The sequence below is a fragment of the Lepidochelys kempii genome, chromosome 3, assembly GCF_965140265.1.
Source record: "Lepidochelys kempii isolate rLepKem1 chromosome 3, rLepKem1.hap2, whole genome shotgun sequence".
NCBI classification, from domain to species: Eukaryota; Metazoa; Chordata; order Testudines; family Cheloniidae; genus Lepidochelys; species Lepidochelys kempii.
In genome coordinates, this window is record NC_133258.1 from 15384167 (window position 1) to 15390166 (window position 6000).

At 43.8% G+C, this 6000-nt stretch overlaps 1 protein-coding gene across 1 annotated transcript in view; it reads right to left on the reverse strand.

Annotated features, from left to right (window-relative positions):
• CYP39A1 (cytochrome P450 family 39 subfamily A member 1) overlaps window positions 1–1655 on the reverse strand; it is an 80514-nt gene extending 78859 nt beyond the window's left edge. The window contains exon 1 of the mRNA XM_073335797.1: window positions 1549–1655. The gene's annotated coding sequence lies outside the window, so the exon portion shown is untranslated. The remainder of the gene's footprint in view (window positions 1–1548) is intronic.
• Window positions 1656–6000: the final 4345 nt, after the last annotated feature.

The following is a 6000-nucleotide window of genomic DNA, read 5'->3' on the forward strand; positions in this document are numbered from 1 at the left end:
AGGGGCTGAGCGAGCCAGAGTCCCCTCTCCCCCCCCCCCCCCCCCCGAAGTGTGTTTCCGGCTCGCTCGTCCCCTGTTCTGGGAGTGGGCTGCCGCCAGGCTCTCTCGGGCAGCTGCTGCACTGCACAGAGCAGTGACCCGGAGCCGCCTGCTTCAGCCGCATGAGAAGCGGCTCTGCTCCTCGCCCGGCTGCCAGGGAGAGCGGCCAAACGTGCTGGGGTGGGAGGTGCAGCAGGAGAAGGACGGAGGTAACGTGGACTGGGGAGAGCGCGGCAGCAGGCTGGGTGTAGGACAGGAGAGTGGGGTCGCTGGGCGGAGAAGACACATGGGGCGACCATGTGTCCTCCCCTTTAGATTGTGTCCCCCCCAGTATGCGGGGGGGAAACGAGTCATCTATGACTGACCCCCTGACTTCTAGCTAGGCAAATCTAAGGATGTGATGCCACTGGAAGATTTTATAAAGTCTGCCCAAATGGCTTCTAAGTTGGTCAGAAAACAGAATTTCTGTCCAGTGGGAAATTCCAACGTGTTGCAGGGGGAAAAATCATCCCAAATCAGAACAAACAGTTGAAAGCTCAAAATATTTTATGGAATGGAAATTTCAAACTATTTCAATTTGGAAACATTGCAAAGACCTTATCAAAAGTTTTCATTTTGATAATATTGAAACATTACACTACTAAATATAATATATGCATGTGCAATTTAAATAAGTATAATAACATGAAAGTTTTTTAAAAAATAAATTAAAAGTCTAAACGAAATGAGAATTAGAGCTGAACTAAACAAGAATGTCAAAATGAAGTGAAACAATAAAGTCAAAATAAAATACTGTATTCTGATTTTGACAGTTTCAAATGTTTTCTGGTCAAAATGTCAATAAAAATTGACATGTTACCTCAAAAAAAATTGATGTTGTTGGGGACACTGGGGCATGGCCACTAGGTAACTCGAGGGGATGGAAGACCACGAGTGTCGATGAAGCCCCCTCGCACTAGGCCCAAGTGTCCTTGCCCCCCTTTTTTCACCCTTTTTTTCATTTGCGTACACCTTAAAAATTTCAAATGGATGTGTGGACCCCTTTGGAAATCTTAAACATAATTGGCAGACCCCCAAGGGTTTGTGGACCCCAGGTTGAAAACCACTGTTTTATGATAATGACAACCTATTGCGGACCCTTTAGACACAGTCTACAGACTCCGTGGGGTCCGCAGACCACAGGCTGAAAATCACTGCTGTACGGGAAAAGGAAGCTGTTTCAAAGCCTGGTCTGTAAGATCAGCGGGAAGGGGAGCCTTGTATTCTTCTCAGCATTAATAACTATAGGCTTAAAAACAAAGTATAGAAATTAGAATAGAAAAGCTCAGCTAATGGTATAAATTTAAATGGTCAAAAATCAGGAAATGCAAAAATGAAAGTTAAATATTCAACTTGAAGTCTTCTTTCTTTTGCTTATACATTACAACACAATCTTCAGTTACATGGTAGTATCCCATTTCTCCAATAATACATTACTTATTCACACAGTTATGTCTACCAGCTTATTACCTTGATTCTGGCTTGTTCTATAAACTTCAGAGGCGCTTTCCCAAACTGAAATGCAGCTCCAAACCAAGGGATCCAACCACGGATAAAAGGTGGGGAATTTGGATTTTTTGGCTGAAACAAAAAATACATGATAATAATAAGTCCAAGGACTAAAGACAAGATGGCAGTAACATCTATGTCCATTTCCTCCCCAACACCTATGACTGATGATTCAGAGAAATGTTGCTGTTGATTCCAAACTGGCTTCTGCTGCTGCTTCTGCGGCTCCCTTAATGATATATTGTAGTATTTATATAGCGCACATGGGTGTACGCAGGGCTGTACACAGGGCAAATGTGCTGAATATATCTGAACTGAAGAACTGTTTTGTATAGGATAAATGAAGAATGGGGTGTGGCTGTTACTTAGCACATGTAATGGAGTGGGTGAGTATGTGAAAAATGTTTGTGGCATAAAAGAGAAGGGTTGGTTGATCATTAATTCAGAAATTCTCCTAGTTGTAATTGGGTTAGAAGAAGACATAATACTAGGTGTGGATGCAGGACGGATATAGCTTGATGCAAAGCTCATTGGTGTCAATGGAGAGATTCCCTTTGAGTTCAGTGTGCCTTAGATCAGGTCCAAGGGAGAAGCTAATAGTAGTATGGGTGTAGAAGGAAAAATGTGTAGGCATGTAATGAGTTTTGTAGCCCGGGCAATGACGATGAAGAGCTTGGATTTGATGTGGAAGCTGGCGAAGTAAGCTAGAGCAAATAGAGGAAGGGTGGCCAGTGGTTAGACTGAGTTGGAAGAGCCAGGTTCAGTTCCCAGCCCTCTCACAGACTTCCTCTATGACCTTAGGAAATTTACTCAGTCTCTTTGTGCCTCAATTCCCCATCTCTAGCATGGGAATAATAGCATTTCCCCACCTCACTGGGGAAGGTAAATGTATTGACGGTAAATGTATTAAAAATGGTGAGGTACTAAGATACAATGGTGATGGAGGCCACATAAGTACCATAAAGAGATAAGGTCAGAATGACAGGAGAGGAAGATGATTGTGTCAACCCTGTTTTGGATAGACTAGACTGGGGAGTATAGAAAGGGGGCTATAGCCGTCAACATGAGAGATGAACAGGGATAGAGAATAAAGGACAAACTTTAGATTCATAGTTTTTTTTTTTTTTTTTTTTTAAGGCTGGAAGGAACTATTAGATCATCTAATCTGATTTTCTGTATATTACATGTCATAACATTTCACCCCATTACCTGTACTGAGCCCTGTATTTAGAGATGTTGATGTTGACGTTGGCAGCAGGAAGTATAAATTAGATAAGAATTTGGCACTATGCGTTTATCACTCTGAGATACTTTGGGTTGAGGAGTTTTTTTTTTTTTTTTTGTCTGTACAAAAGAGAGAAAAATGTCCTTTAGGAAATCTCAGCAAACAAGGTGTCAAATTAACTTTAGTGGGATTGCTATTCAGGTAAGTGGATGCATCTTCAACAGGACAGCAGAGGAGAATCAAAATGAACTCTTACAAGTACATCAAAATACTGTACACAGAGCAACACTTGAGCCGCAGAGTAATGATTACAGTCTACAATAAAACATTGCAAAATACATCACAGCATCCCTTTGACACGACTAACCTTTTGCTAGTTTCATTTGGCACTGCAGTGGGATTCAGCTCTCCCTGAAGTCATTTACAAACTCCCAGGGAATTCAGTGGGTGAAGGATTGGGCCAGAGTTTTTAAAACTACTTCCTTTAGTGTATACCCCTTTGAGTAGCAAAAATGTAATATTCACATTACAGCTTTTAGCACACTTTTGATCTATGTAAAGCAAGGGGCTTTGCAGAACAGACAGGCAATACAATCTTTGCCCTGAAGCCACCACTGTAGCAAACACTTATGCAAATAAGTAACTTTTCACATGTAAGTAGATCCATTGTGTTCAGTGGGACTATGCATGTGCAAAGCTCCTAATATATGTAAGTGCATGCAGGAACTGGGTGTAAGGGCAAACCGGCACATTTGTTCTTTCTCCCATGCTGCCCCTCATGCTCAGGAGAAGCTCACTGTAAACATCCGTAAAACTTACTTGTCCTCCTTCAAAACCCCTTTAACTCTCCTTTGTCGTGATCCCTACCAACGGTTAGGCTGCTGGAGTGCTGAGATCACAGCCTATCATGCTGGCCAATACTGTCTCACTTGTTTCCTTGTACTCCCCAACTGTCTGGATCCATCTGTTGTCTCTGCCTTATACTTAGATTGTAAGCTCTTCAGGACAGGGACTGTCTTTTTGCTCTATGTGTGTACAACACCTAGCACAATGGAGTCCTGGTCCATAACTAGGTTCCTAGGCTGGCTGGCCGGACTACGATAAATACAAATGATAAATAATAATACCATTATTATTCTCTCACTTTGATGTGGAGTAACCTCTTATCCACCCATGTAATTCCAGTGATATGAAATACAGGTTCATCATAGTAAGGGGTGTAGAAGGAGGCTGGTAGGAGCCACAACCTAATGTCATCAGAATGTTTTATTTAACCAAAGGCATGTAATTGCAAAAGGGTGGATTCTCCACAGTGCTTCTATGGCAGGAGAGGATGCAAAGCAAGGAGAACTCAGCTGGGGGCATAGAAAGGGAGAAGCAATTCCATGGCATGCCCCCTTTCTGGCTCCCTTGTATCATTTCTGCAAGGCAGGGCTGCCCCATTTTGGAAACAGGAAGGGGTGCCAGTGGAACTAGACGTCTTATGCTTTCTGTAGCATGCTTACTTCTTGGGAGGCAGCATGGTGAAGTGCGAGGATGTAGCTGTGAGTGTTGGATGCCCTGAGTTGTTTTCCTGGTTCTAATACTGACTTGCTGTGTCACCTTGGGCAATTCACTCACCCGCTCCGTGCCTCAGCTTCCCCATCTTTAAAATACAAATAGTAATGCTTATACTTCTGTGTAAAGTACTTTCAGATCTATGGCTGTGAAGTGCCATTTAAATGCAAAGTATGGTTGTTTATTGTTTTGCAGGTCTCCATTATAGAGTTTAGTCCAACAGTGTTGTCAACTCTTGTTAGTTTTTTCATGAGCCTCGCAATTTTGGGTGTTTTTATTGAAGCCCCAGCTCCTGGATCGGGGCACCATTTAGGAAGGGAAGGGGGGACCTGGCCCCCACCCCTAAGTTTTGTACCACATTATAATTTTACAAACAGGGTGGTGCAAGGGGGGATTTGCAGGGACTATAGCCACCTGAAAATTTGTCTCAGCCCCCACCTGTAGCACCCCTCCCAGAGCTGGTTGCTCAGCCAGCAGCCGCCACTCTCCGGTTGCCCAGCTCCTGTCACCCTGGCAGTCTCCTCTTCCCTGGGAAGCTGATCCACGGCTGGTGCAGCACTAGAGGAGCTCATCTGATGCTAGAGGTGGCTGTGCCCGAGTGGGTCTCTGCTGAGCTAGGGAGGTGGGGACAGATGCCTGACTGTGCATGTTCCTCTGACTCAGGAGTAGGAGCTGCTGCTACTGCTGTACTGAACAAGTGTTCAGACTCCTACATGCTTGGCTTAAAGAGACAGTGTGCTCAGGGCCAGCTCACAACATTTTGGCACCTGAGGTGGGGAGCTCAAATGATGCGCCCATGCTCCCTCGCTTGGGCCAAAACTTTGAAAGGTCTCAATTCTGCCTTCTTCCTGTTCTAATCCTCTCATGGTACTGCTCTTCTACCTACCCCAATAAAAGAGAACTAACAACTTAAAATGCCTTGTTCAAAAATTTTAAGTAACACTTAACTTTCAAATGCCTGAACAGCAAATGTAACTTTGTTATACCAATAAAATAAAAACCAGCAAGATCTTATTAAAGGGGAAAAGGCAAAATACCACATTTATTGTGGATACAGAAAGAATCATAGTAAGCCGTTAGTTATAGCTAGAACATTCCATTCAATCTCATATTTATTCACACATTCATTCACACACACACACACACACACACACACAGGTTCTGCAAGGTTGTTATCATAGTTACCAGCCTTAGAGTTGCTCATGCCAAGCCACTGGCCAGGTGGCCTGGACATGAGGAGGGAGCAGGGCCTTGTCAGATGCTCATCTGATGCTCCTGGAAGTTGGTTTGCAGAATCAGACCCCAAAGTTCTCACTTTCTAGAGTCCATTTTTATAGGAATTTCTTCCTATGCCAGTCTATGGGAATTGCTTCATCATGCTGTTGCTGAATCAATCAGCAGAAAGCACATTCCTGACGGCTCCGTGCTGCTAGATGTTATCTTGTTCTTTGGTTCTCCCATTCTTGAGGCGGTTGGGTGGATTCCAGTCTGCCCTCCGGGGGGTCCTCTGGTTATTTCCACTTGACGCCTTCTTCAGCTGATGAACACTGGATTCTTAGGCTGGCACCTCCCTGATCATTCAGTTATTATCCACACCAAGCATCCATCCACATACATCCTCTATTTCTATT